This window comes from Diadema setosum, chromosome 9 (assembly GCF_964275005.1).
Source record: "Diadema setosum chromosome 9, eeDiaSeto1, whole genome shotgun sequence".
Lineage (NCBI taxonomy): Eukaryota > Metazoa > Echinodermata > Echinoidea > Diadematoida > Diadematidae > Diadema > Diadema setosum.
The window spans coordinates 29,713,158-29,726,105 of NC_092693.1; the positions used below are offsets into that span (position 1 = coordinate 29,713,158).

Here is a 12,948-nt window from a genome sequence, read left to right on the forward strand (position 1 = left end):
CAGATGCAGCAGAATATCAATTTGCGATGGCTTTCCCTTCTTGAACACTTTTTCTACCAACAAATGATGTGGGAAATGTGTTCTCATGCTCAAAGGATTCTGTGCATTAGTTCATTTGACAGTGATTTTTACAGAAATTACCTTCTTCATGTTCGTCATTTTTTAGCTGCCTTTCATTCAATCAAATCTGTACATAAAATATCAAGTCACTCTTTGGCTGAATATTGCGAGTGTTTTCTTTTCTCTGTTTCATTTTTGCCACTACAAGGATTGAGGATACTGTCAAGAGCAGCTGAGGAGACTAGCTTCATGTTCTGTTTATGGCATATGTTTCATTGGAAAGGTATTCCACAAATGGAAACTTATATGACAATTTCGTGAGTAGTTGAATTCGCAAAGGGCAACAAGCACAATGACAGAATGAGAAATTGGTATTATCTTTTTAACCCGTTAAAGACGAGTCCCGAGAATCTTCAGGCAGGTGTCTATGGAAAATGCATGATATATATAGCAAAATCAGTTTGTCCTCAATGGGTTAAAAACAAAGTCAGTCATTTCCAACCTTGGAAATGAAGTCCACTGCGTTTGCATTGTAGGGAACAATATTGTGCCATTTCACTGATTAGTCAATGTTGGGAGACTTGTGAACACTGTGAAAATGAAATCCCCACAAATTGTAGACTGTACACAGTCATTACCTGTAATTATGTCTTTGTAATAAAGCCAGAATCATATTTTTCATTATAAACTTTGTCCGTAAAAATATCTCTATTTGTTCATGGCCAACTATGGTTCAGTATACCACATCCATACACTCTGCATCAATTACCTTATGAATCAACACTGAAAGAAAAGACAGTTCACTGCACTAAATTCCACTCACTGATACTGAGAATAAGCATTTCCATACCAATGCTAATACATATGTACAATGACAAGCAACCACTGTGTGGTGTCATATTATATGTTTCACCATAAGATAATGAACTCAATGGATTAATAATAAATTGTTTTACAGATTTCACATTGGTACCGTTTCAGAGAAAACATGTCATAAATGAGAACCACTTAATAATGCAACAGGATGCACTCAATGATTCCTTTTACTAGGAATAGCTTCAGCAAGAAATAATATTTCATGCAATTTCTTTTCCTTGAAAGTTATGAAAATGACCAATCACAGAATGACACAATGTCATCATACAAACCACCCACACATTATCACTGAGTGGTAATCTGTTTTAACATGTTGCATGATATCACGTGTAATGGTTATTCATTTTTTTTATGTAAAGTGGTATTCATTAAAACAATTCTTTCCCAACATCAACTCAATGAGGAAGAAAGGTACAGCACAACTTTTATAAAGAAAAATAAAGTTAAAAAATGTTTGCTGAAAATGTAGGGAGATCACCCAGGGAAAAGTCTTGACTTTAGACAAGGTACCAGAATTACGAAACAATGATTAGATGTATCTTGCAAACTTCACAATGAGTGAATGATAACTTTAATGTCCTTAACACATATACACATTTTCCTGTTCATTCTGCCAATTCTGGGGTACAGTATACCTGATCAGATATCAGAATGTCTTGCACAGCCCTTAAAGGGGCTCAACTGCTTGGTATTCCAGATGGTAGTAGACACTGCATGTACCGGCTATCATTACAGTAGAGTGAAATTTATGTTATTCTTACAACAGCTTCTGCTTTTTTGAAAAGCTTCATTACAATTCGCTTCACCATGAGTGCTTCAACAAGAAGCCCTCTAAAGTGAAGACATGTACAGCATATTTTCAGTCGAACAGAAAAACATTTCTGCTCTACAGTCTAAGTGGCTTCAAGGACATTTTGCTCCGGCAAATTCACATTCTCATCTATTGTACGCATAAATTGGTAAGTACTTTCGATGAAAACTGGAGCTTAATAGAGGCCTGCATATGGCACAATGAGTAAAGTAACTTTATTTTCAAAATTGGCAGTCATCAGGAGAGTACTTTATCTTCTATGAAATCTTTTATTAGAGTGAGTGTAATGATTGGATCTTTTTTGATGCTTAGCTGATGAGTCAGTCTCGGATAAGTGCATTTCTGTATCATCCATATTCTCTAACTTCATCAACTAATGCTATTTTTTCTTTCTCTTGTGAAAAAGGAGTTCTTCAAAACAATTCCGCAACATACTTTCACAAACAATTTGGCAACATAGTTTAACAAGTTTTCTTCTAATTTGTGTCATAAACTATAGAATTTGCTATTTGGGGTTCTAGTTGGCTCCACGCTTTTGAAATTGGCCATGGCGAGGAAACCCACCTCTGCCACCACAACGTCGCCTTCCAAACTATTACTTTATAGATATCTTTCAAGGGTTATGAACACTTATGTGTCCTAGCCATAGCAAATGAATCATTGCGAGGCTGGCAGAAGGGCGTAAGAGTGAACTTCAACCAGCAAAACGAGTTAAGACTCTCTGCAAACACCCGTAATGCTCTGGATGATATCTTTATTATATGACAATTCAAGGCTTAAATGTTGTACCCTCTCGAAAATGGAGCTGAATGCTTGGAAGAAGCACCAATAGATAACTATGCACTGCCCATATTCTTCTTTTTCAAACCAAATCAAACCTCATGAGTGCTCTTCGGCAAAATAACATTCTGCTTCATTACTGCTGACTTACTGATACCAAAGAAGGCAAAAGACATCATATGATTCTTGAAAGCTAAAAAGTTTGTACAAAAAACATTTACAATGGTTTTATGGGTCCCATAAAAACACAATTCAAAATTAACTGCAAAACGTAAGTACTATTAAAAGCACACTAACTAATGCCTCGTTCTCTGAAGTGCCTAACCATGTGAATAGAAACATAGTTGGGTCTCTTTTTTTCCAAAACTTCTGTAGAAAGACAGTTTCCCATCATGACATTTCACACTTATTACCACACAAAATTTGATTATATTTTCCTTCAAATATAGAAGAGATTTCAAAAGCAGGTGCAGAAGCTTTCTGCCATAAATGATATTCCTGGAAAACCAGCAATTAGTGAATTGTGAGACCTTGACAAGCTTTCATGTCTCTAATGTAAAATATCTCCTCATGCCATTTGCATCTGTTGCTTGCAGAGTGGTAATGATTTTAATCATTATCACTTTAAAGTCTGCCAAAGGGATATGTTTTGTTTTTTGCTTTTGCTTGTTTTTAAGGCACTATTTTTGTTTTGTTTGTCTGTTAGAAATATTACTCAAAAAGTATGAAATTGTCAGGATAGGTCTGCTGAGGTACAAAGGAACAGATGATAAGCTTTGGGTAAGTGATCCTCATCATCATTACAGTTTCATGGTATTAGTGGCCCATGGCATGAAGGATATTTATGCTCTCCTGAGTACTTCTACAGTCCAACCTCTGATTATCCCGCCCTCTCTTATCCAGACTTCTGTATAATCCGGACGCCTCCAAGCAGTGAAGAAAAACAAAGTGAGTTCACACACAGTTTAAAGTTCTACAAAACTCAAGGAAATTTACCCATGATATTCCCTACAGAAAAATGTTTTGATTATTACAGTAATTTTTTTTTTTCAATTTCATGACTAAGATTTTAAAGATTTCATTTCAGATTCTAAGGTGAGCACAAAGTACATAACTGTTGTGATGTACACTACGTAGCTATCACTGGGTTGGAAGCTTACTTGTACCCATATGTACATAAACATTGTTCTTCTCCCATATCCGACCAAATTGCATATCCGGATGGGGTGGTCCCAATATGGCTGGATAAAAGAGATTGGACTGTAGTTGTTATCATGATGATTAGTATTACTGTTATAATTCTTATACTATCAATATCATCATCATTACCATTAATCATTACTAGTATTATCATTATTATTGTTACTCTCAATGTTTTATTGGGATCATTGTTACTATCAACATAGATTTTATGATTATTATTACTTCAACAGCATTACAAGCACATTGTATATTCTTTAAGAACTTGAACATATTTTGACAATTTCAAGGATTGCAATTAGGCTTATGCTGTAATTGGTCTACCCACTTTCTAATACTCCATGATGAAAATTTAGCGGCACAGTGCCATCCAGAAGACAAGTCTCATAAATGAAATGAGCGCATGACATGAAAGCTTTATTAGTGGGAAAGGTTAGATTGGGTGTCAACATAAAATGTCTTACCATTATATTGTTGTCATTAGCTAGTGCCACCCACTCCCATTCTCTCTCTCCCTCTCTCACTCTCTCTCTCACACACACACACACACACACACACACACACACACACACACTCTCTCTCTCTCTCTCTCTCTCTCTCTCTCATTTTTCCTCCCCACTGTTCATCCTCTAGTCCTTTCCTCCAAAACACTCTATCTTTCTCTGTCCCCTTCTCCCCCTCCCCCCTTTGACTGTCAACCCACTCTTATACTGCAGTATGTTCTTTTCTCTCTTTTATTTCTTTCTGTCTCATTTTATTTCTCCGGCGTTCCCTTCTTCCCATACATCCATTAACCCACATTTCTTTCCTTTGTATGAAGAGTGTGATCACAAAATGGGATTTGCGATATTTTGTAAACATTTTAATCCCTTGAGGACAAGTCCCGAGTAAACTCAGGCGAGTGTCTATGGGAAATGCACGTTGCAGCAAACTCAGCTCGTCCTCAACGGGTAGAAAGTCCCTCATCAGACAGAGGAAGACAAAACCTTTTTAGAGATACTACACTTAAATATTTCCAGTCATACCTCACTTGTCACATAAGAAGGAATATTCTGGAAGTTATGGCTAAAAATATCTCATATTTTTTGACCATTTTCTTTGTTTTTTAGTAGTTTCAATCCAAAATATCTCAAATAACTTGTTTTGTAATCAAAATCTTCAAATATATATTTTCTCTCTCTTTCTCTTATATCTCTTCCATTCATTTTTTGGCCTCCCTCCTCCTTACCTCTGTCATCCCTTTGCTCTCTCGCTATGTACCTCTCACCATCTTTTGTCTATCTCTGTTACTTTCATACTCCCTTACTAACTCTCTCTCTTTCTCTGCCTTACACTATTAACCTACATAATCCATTTTCTCACTTCTACCACTTACAGAGTTAACTCTCCATGACTGCTTGTATCTAATGATACCGGTCAAAGAGTAGAGAAAATTGGACAGAAACCACGGACAAACGAAATCAAAGATGCTGCCGATATTAAAAAGCAAAAAAAAAAAATTGGGAAAAACTAAAAACGAGCTTAATTCAATTAAACTGAAAGCAGTGAATTACCAACATCCTTATGGTGGCCCACATTACTCTGTAAAACTTACAATACTCAGCAGTGTATGGTCATTTTTTTTTTTCCTGAATAAGATAAAAGCCCTTAACTCTTCTGTTCAAAAAATGAAACTTTTTCAATCTTGAGAAGGGCAGGACGCAGGAGGATGTATGCTGCATTCAAAAGGATTGCATTATTTTTTTCCCTCTGTCAGCATGTTAGAAGGTTGTTTTTTTTTTTTGTATTATTTTTAAAATCATTGGCTGGTCTTACATAAGTGAAATTCCTGGTAAAGAAATCCAAATCTACATACAGCATCATATGTCAACTCTGAGGTGAGAAAAGGTAAATAAAGAAATAATTCATATTGATACAATCTCTCTAGTCTGCCTCACACACCTTGCACCACTTGCCTCTTTAATTAGCTCCAATTTCAGTAAGATCCAATTTGCCACACAAACCCCCAAAAGACAAGTCTTACTCATACTCTAAAAACAAGAGCCATCTCAAAAAAAACAAGGAAAAGTAGAAATTACGCGGTGCGTAATATATGTCCCCGCCGGAAGTAGCATTTAGTAGCAAAATGTACAATATAGGTAAAAAGATGAAGGTCAAAGGTCAAAGAAGTCAAAGGTCAAAATTCTATGTAGAAGTTTTGAAGCCCTCACCTAGTGCCATCACATAAAGCAAAAGGAATCGAAATCGGGTTAGAAATGGCGAAGGAGTAGCATTTTGTAGCCAATGTACAATATAGGTAAAAAAAATCAAGGTCAAAGGTCAAAGAAGTCAAAGGTCAAAATTCTGTGTAGAAGTTTTGAAGCCCTCACCTAGTGCCATCACATAAAGCAAACGGAATCGAAATCGGGTTAGAAATGGCGAAGGAGTAGCATTTGGTAGGAAAATGTACAATACAGGTCAAAAATCAAGGTCAAAGGTCAAAGAAGTCAAAGGTCAAAATTCTGTGTAGAAGTTTTGAAGCCCTCACCTAGTGCCATCACTTAAAGCAAACGGAATTGTAATCGGGTTACAAATGGCGAAGGAGTAGCATTTTGTAGGCAATGTACAATATAGGTCAAAAATCAAGGTCAAAGAAGTCAAAGGTCAAAATTCTGTGTAGAAGTTTTGAAGCCCTCACCTAGTGCCATCATATAAAGCAAACGGAATCAAAATCGGGTTAGAAATGGCGAAGGAGTAGCATTTTGAAGCAAAATGTACAATATAGGTCAAAGGTCAAGGTCAAAGGTCACAACTGAAATTTTATATAGAAGTTTCAAAGCTCCCATGTAGTGCTATCATATAAAGCAAACAGAATCAAAATCGGGTTAGAAATGGCGAAGGAGTAGCATTTTGAACATTTTGATCACACACGGACGCACACACGGACACACGGACACACGGACGGACGGACACACGGACGGACGGACACACGGACACACACACGTACGGAGCCCGTTTCATAGTCCCCTGCTCGAACTCGTTCGGCGGGGACAAAAAAGGAGAAAGAGAGAAAAGACTGCAATGGGAAACTAAACAACATGTGTACCATAGACGGTGAAGCAACACTAAGTGGTTGAAATCATCTTTTTGGAAGATTTTTGTTAGTTTTGCCCTCTCACTGAAAATTTATACACAAAAAATGATTAGTTGGAGTATGCTAATGTGAATACAATTTCTTGAAGTAGTTTCCTATATGTTTCAGAAAATTTCATTACAAACAATAATTGTAATTAAACTTGATACCGGATGAAATTGAAGTGGGTGTATCCACAAGTAAAATAATTTAGGTCAGGTTATTTTTCTTTAGCCTACATACATTTCCTACAAAGTGATACAGCTTACTTTGTTTCTGATGGTCTACACCTATATTTCTCTTAATATCTCTCTATCTCTCATTCCTCTTTCTTCTTTCTGCTCCTTCCCTCTCTTACCCTCGATCTCTCTGGTTTGGTCTCTGTTTATGTCATCTAATCCCCATTTCTTACCCATTTCCTTTTGTTCTTGATTTACCTTCTAGCGACGCAATTTTAAGTGGAAACTAAAAAAAGAACAATTGTATGTAGGCCTACATTAAACTCATTTTGTCATTTTCCATTTAAGAAGGCACAGTTTACTGGCAGGCAATTAAGGGCGTAATTTACGAGAGCAATGAACAATGCATGTTAGGTGGGTGGAAGTCCCAGTCAAATGATATGCCTCTAATTTAATGCTCTAATAAGTCCTGCATAGCTTGCCATGCATCTCTCTAAGCAACTCCTGAATAAGTTAAAGATGTTCGCAACAGGGGGGGGGGGGGGGTGGTGGTGAGATGGAGGAATGAAAATGACCTAACCCTTTACTTTGATATACCACTGGCATCTACTGCTGTTCAGTTGGTACCGGGAATGGGAGGCTTTTAAATGGAATGGCACATAATACGAGCTCATCTTGAGAACTCCTCTCTGGTTACATTAATGCGGCAAACGTCGGGCTCAACATGCTGGGCTCGTGCAGATCGTATGTCGGAAGCCTGCGTGTCTTTAATCGCCCTCTAATTACAAAGGCTCTCCGCTCATTCCTAGGATGGAGATGTTCTGTGGTCTTTTGGTCGCACATTGTCCTGCACAATGAAGTGCTGCATTCATTCCCGACAAGCGGCACTTCAGAATTAGAGCACACAAGCACATTCTATTTGCTCATGAGCTTACACTTCAGTGTATCACAACAGAGTTGCCTATCCATCCATCTATCCCTCCATCTGTAACTTAGTCTCAGTTTTCTTCTTTGTCTGTATGTCCATTCAGTCTACTGGCCTACAGTTCTCGACTGCTTTCCATTTATTGATCTTGACCCTTTCCCCCCAAGATCTGTCTTTCCCACCTCTCTTTCTCTCCATTTCCGAAGCCTCGGCGAACTCCTTTTGCTTTCGTCACCTTGTCACCTCACAGCATCCAGCTCCACTTTGTTCGATAACTTGCGTCATACCCTGGCTAATTTGCTTCCCCGGGCCGCATCCCGTCAAGTGCTCTAACACCAGTCGGCGTGGTGGCATGACGGGACACTAATTCAGCCCCCCTAAAGATTTTGCACTTCTAAAATCCCGCCACTGTAAACATACGACATAAATAAAACAGCGGGCTGTGCTGTGGACATACATCCTGTACCAGTGTGATATCCCGCGGCACTGGGTTTTGCTGCCTTTGATCAGTTTCCTTGTATTCTATCCTGTCTACAAATCAAGAGAAACATGTTTTTTACATGCCTGGGCACGAAACTGAATGGAAATCAATTCATCACACTTTGTACATCCCTATACACCCTTCAAATTGCCAAAATGTCAAGCATACGAAACAGGAAATACCGACCTTCTAACAGTTCTGCCTCAAAGGTAAACAGTTTCACAAAGAGGCTTTTCCAATAAAATTTCAAACAATTTTTACAGTTGTTGTAGATACCATGGAACAACTAAAACGTACAAAGGTGAGTGGCTTTTCCATAATAATTACAAAATGTGGCATCATGACTGTATTACAAACCAGTGAGTTGTTCATTTCATCAAGTGAAATGTCAACACAATCTTTGATTGGGTAGGAAATTCAATCTAGGGGAAAAAAGAAGTGAGTTATTGCTATGGACATCAATTTTGCCACAATATGAATGTTTCATTTGGGTGTCAGCTTGCATGCACACAGCACATAGCAACCACAAAGGCAGGAAGGCAGTTTAATTTCTCCAACAGGATTGCTGATGCATTGGTAAAGATTTACCGGTCAACAGATATTGCACTTTCTCTTTCAAGTTGATAGAGAGAAAAGTTATTTGACATATTCAGAGAGCAATCATGAAGTGAAGGTCTTACTGGCAGCTGGGAAATCTGCCGCACGTCATTTGTGTGCTGTCGCCTGAAAATTGTAATACTGAGATATGGAATCCGCGTCCAGGAATGCTCAATCACATAGAATCTTCCACAGATTATGCCGCTTTCTATGGGAAGTGGTAGTAGAAGGATGAAGAGAAGAGAATGGGGAGGAGGAAGAGAAGAAATATGAGGAGGAAAAGGAGCTGGTGAAGGAGAGGGAATTTAGAGAGGAAGAGGGGGAGAAAGTGAGGGTTTGGAGGAAACAGGTGACTTGTGATCAAACCTCAAATAGCCACCAGTGCTCTTCTAATACTGCAGAACCTGGAAAGCATATTTAGAGTGCATCAAATTGGACAAATCAAATGTGGGGCATTCTGCCGTCAGTCTGCATCGGTTTGGACATTAATTCTCATACGTAGAAATCAAAAGAAGATTTAATTCCCCCCCCCCCCTTCTGCGGGAAAAACACTTTTTTTTTCTCTCTCTCTATTCTCTCATGCTTGCAAGTCTCTTATGAACATATTAAGATATTGTTGAAGGCCTGACACTGCATCTTTGCCAGTGAGGAATCAAACAATTGTACTATTTTTCAAAAATATCAGAAACTAACTGGGAAAAGCTCTCTTCTATTGTTCTTTTTCGGGGGGGAGGGGGGAGTACAGAGATACTTTCAAAACCATTAAATGGAAAGGTTGAAATTAAGCAAGTTCTGCTCTGATACTAATGAAACTGTGGAAAACAGATGTTGCAAAATGAACATATTTCATGTTGAATTACTTATTTCCCACACTGTGCAACATCAATAGCTTTACAGAAATGGAAAAAAAAAAATATCTCTCATACTTTTTCTGAATAGAAAAAAATAAATGCACTGCCGCCACTCACGCATAATAATCCACTGCGAACCCCATTCCATGATGCCCTAATTCACAGACAAGGCTTGGACACGGTGCCCATGGGGACATCACAAATTATCCTACCATCCCACCATGATGAGCCGTCTGTAAGGAGGGGGATGGGAGGACTGCCCTCAATAACACTCACTACTTTGAAATAATACCTTCTCAGTTGAATTCCCTTAAAACAATAACAATAACAACCAGACGAAAGCCACGATGATTCAATGACGGTTGCTTGCACAATTTCCTCGTTAACAACCACTAAAGTTGGTCTCACTACGGCATGATGCTGCCCTATCCCCATGCTTGATTTCTTTCCATATACCCCTACACTTAATCACATATTTTAAGAGCAACATCATCAATTTCTTGCTCAATTTCAGATGCAGCTTCAAGATGATCTGCTAACGACTCTGGAACAGACGACAATTTCTCGCTCAATTTCCTACGACAATCACATTGCAAATGGCATTTCCCATTCCTATGCTAGCCAGTTAGTTGGTCTTGCTCTTTCTGATCAAACATGCATGACTATTGCAGAGTTGTGATGTACGAGTCATTGCAGTTAGTATATAAATCCCCAAATTACTTAGCATGGAGAGTAGGGGCCCTGTACAAGTATGAATATTCATGAGCATCAAGGCAAATAGACGTTGTATGAAGTCCTTTTCTGGATGTCTACAGGAGGGTAAGTGAGGGTAGGGCAGGAGGGAAACATTCTGTGCTGTTGTTAGACAGAACATGGGGGGGGGGGGGGTAGCCCAAGGAAGAGTGAATTCCAATGCTAGTATTTTGAGACTGATAAGAAAGTGCAGAACATGTACCAAAACAACACATATTCAAAGATCTACGGCTGTACCACTGTAGATACATGATTTTGTGGCTTGATCATAACACTGAGATTCTGTACGACACTATAAATCAGATGCCATATTTGTGCCTTCACACACATGCCAGGTACTTCTGTTGATACAACCATTTTTCAATTCTGTCTGAACACACGCCAAAACACTGACTATACCTTCAGCGTATCTTCACAATTATCTTCTACCGACAGAACTCAGTTTGACCCTGAAGGATTACCGTCAGCGAGAGACTTAATGCAAGGAAATTCTTTCCAGGTACCACAACCCCAGTGATTAGCCTGAGCTTCATGTCGTGCTTGCTATATCATCCTGACATAGATGTGGGTACCTCATATCACGATTGGCCACACGAGATGCTGCCTCGTTAAATGAAAAGTCTTGTGGGTCGTGATGAGACGTTCATTCAGCCTCAAAGGGACCGCTTCTCATCTACGGAATACAAGGGAATCTGCTGGATTTGCAGCTATGCAAAATGTTGGCAGCTAGCTCACATTGGCTAAATCATGAAGGTACACGCCATAACATACAGTAAAGTGGAAATCCGCTTGAGTAACTTTTTGTGCTCAGTAGAGTAAAATTTAATTTTGTATGTTTTCAATTCTGCAGAATCAATGATACAAAATACTATTTCATATCACAAGCAAAGTATCGTTTGCACTACTTTTTTCCCTCTAGTTTTATGCTGTACAAAATGCGCAAAGAAAATCCATATCAAAACTTTATGTTACCTGTTGTGCATTAAACTGTATAATTGTACTAGTCCTTCCATGAATCCTAATCAAATAAACAATCTTGATTTCATATAACAATTGAACTATTTACCAGTAATCATGCATAAACTCTCACTGGGTACAAATGAATAAACACTCAGTAATAACACTAGTTTGATTTGGCACAGAATACATGACTGCCTTCTCTTTTTAAACTGTACCAGTGGCTATCAAAAACAAACAGGTCCATCCTACAATTTGGTTGACTGGGATTCTTGTTTAAAAAAAAAAAAAATGTGCTAAGGACTGTAAGAGATATACAAGAGCCATGCATGGCAGCAGAAGGGCACTTGAGATATCTCAGAATAGATCATGGATTTCAAGAGCGGGATGTCCACCAGACCAAAGGCGGTCAAGTTATGGCATGCCCTGCAGACTGTCACATTGACTAATGGCACTCAGATGGAGATGACACTCTTTTTTTTTAAACGACACTTTTTCGTTTGCATCCTTCCTATCCGTGGCACCACAGCACCCGCTTGCACGCATTTTAAGAAACTCATTGTGATAATTGATCCTGAGTAATTCAAAGTGTCTGCAAGCTGCTGCTTCTCCTCCTCAAGCATGGGAGATGGTGCCTGGCTTTTTTACTTAGTACCCTTTGCATCCCTCTGTATCTCCTGGCTAGAATATTGGCCTTGATATAGACATGGTGGAGATCAACCCGTACACCCTCATGCTGCTGCAACGTCATGTCGAGTGATTTCGTTTAGAGCGGGTAAAATGCGGGCACGCAGTGTTTCTTGTTATCTCCTTGCCAAGCGAGAGATGTTTGAGCACTTTGCCTCCTCGGGGCTTGTTTTCGTGTTCTGTGGTTGCGCATCACGATGACTTCATCAGCCGGCGAGGCCGCATCCTTTGAAACTTGACCGCATCGGCCACCTGAAGGGTAGGCCCAAATTCATAGACACACACTCACAGTAAGTGGGTTAAGCATTGTTTCACATGCTCCCACTTGCACCAGTTTGGGTTCTTTAACCCACTGAGGACAGTTTGATTTTGCTACAACACGCATTTCCCATCGACGCTTGCCCAAGTATACTCGGGACTTGTCCTCCATGGGTTAAAGTCTTTCTTGACCTCACTGGCCATGTCTTTCTACATGCTGTAGCTGAGAACTTCCACCCAGATAAGGGACATGTGTACAGTGCCAGCATTGTAAGATTAGTTTCTTCACGCATTTTGGTCCTTTCTCAATCTAAAACTTTATTTCATTTGCATGCATTTCTATTGATCTCACTCGTTTTGACTCCTAAATTATAGCATTGGCCTATGGGAGTCTCACTCTCAACTAGTTTCCAGTGTTGGC

General features: G+C 39.0%; 1 protein-coding gene across 1 annotated transcript in view; it reads right to left on the bottom strand.

Annotated features, from left to right (window-relative positions):
• The window catches only part of LOC140233497 (WD repeat-containing protein 89-like), a 158,635-nt gene that overhangs the window by 96,609 nt on the left and 49,078 nt on the right, over nucleotides 1–12,948 (bottom strand). The window lies entirely within an intron of this gene.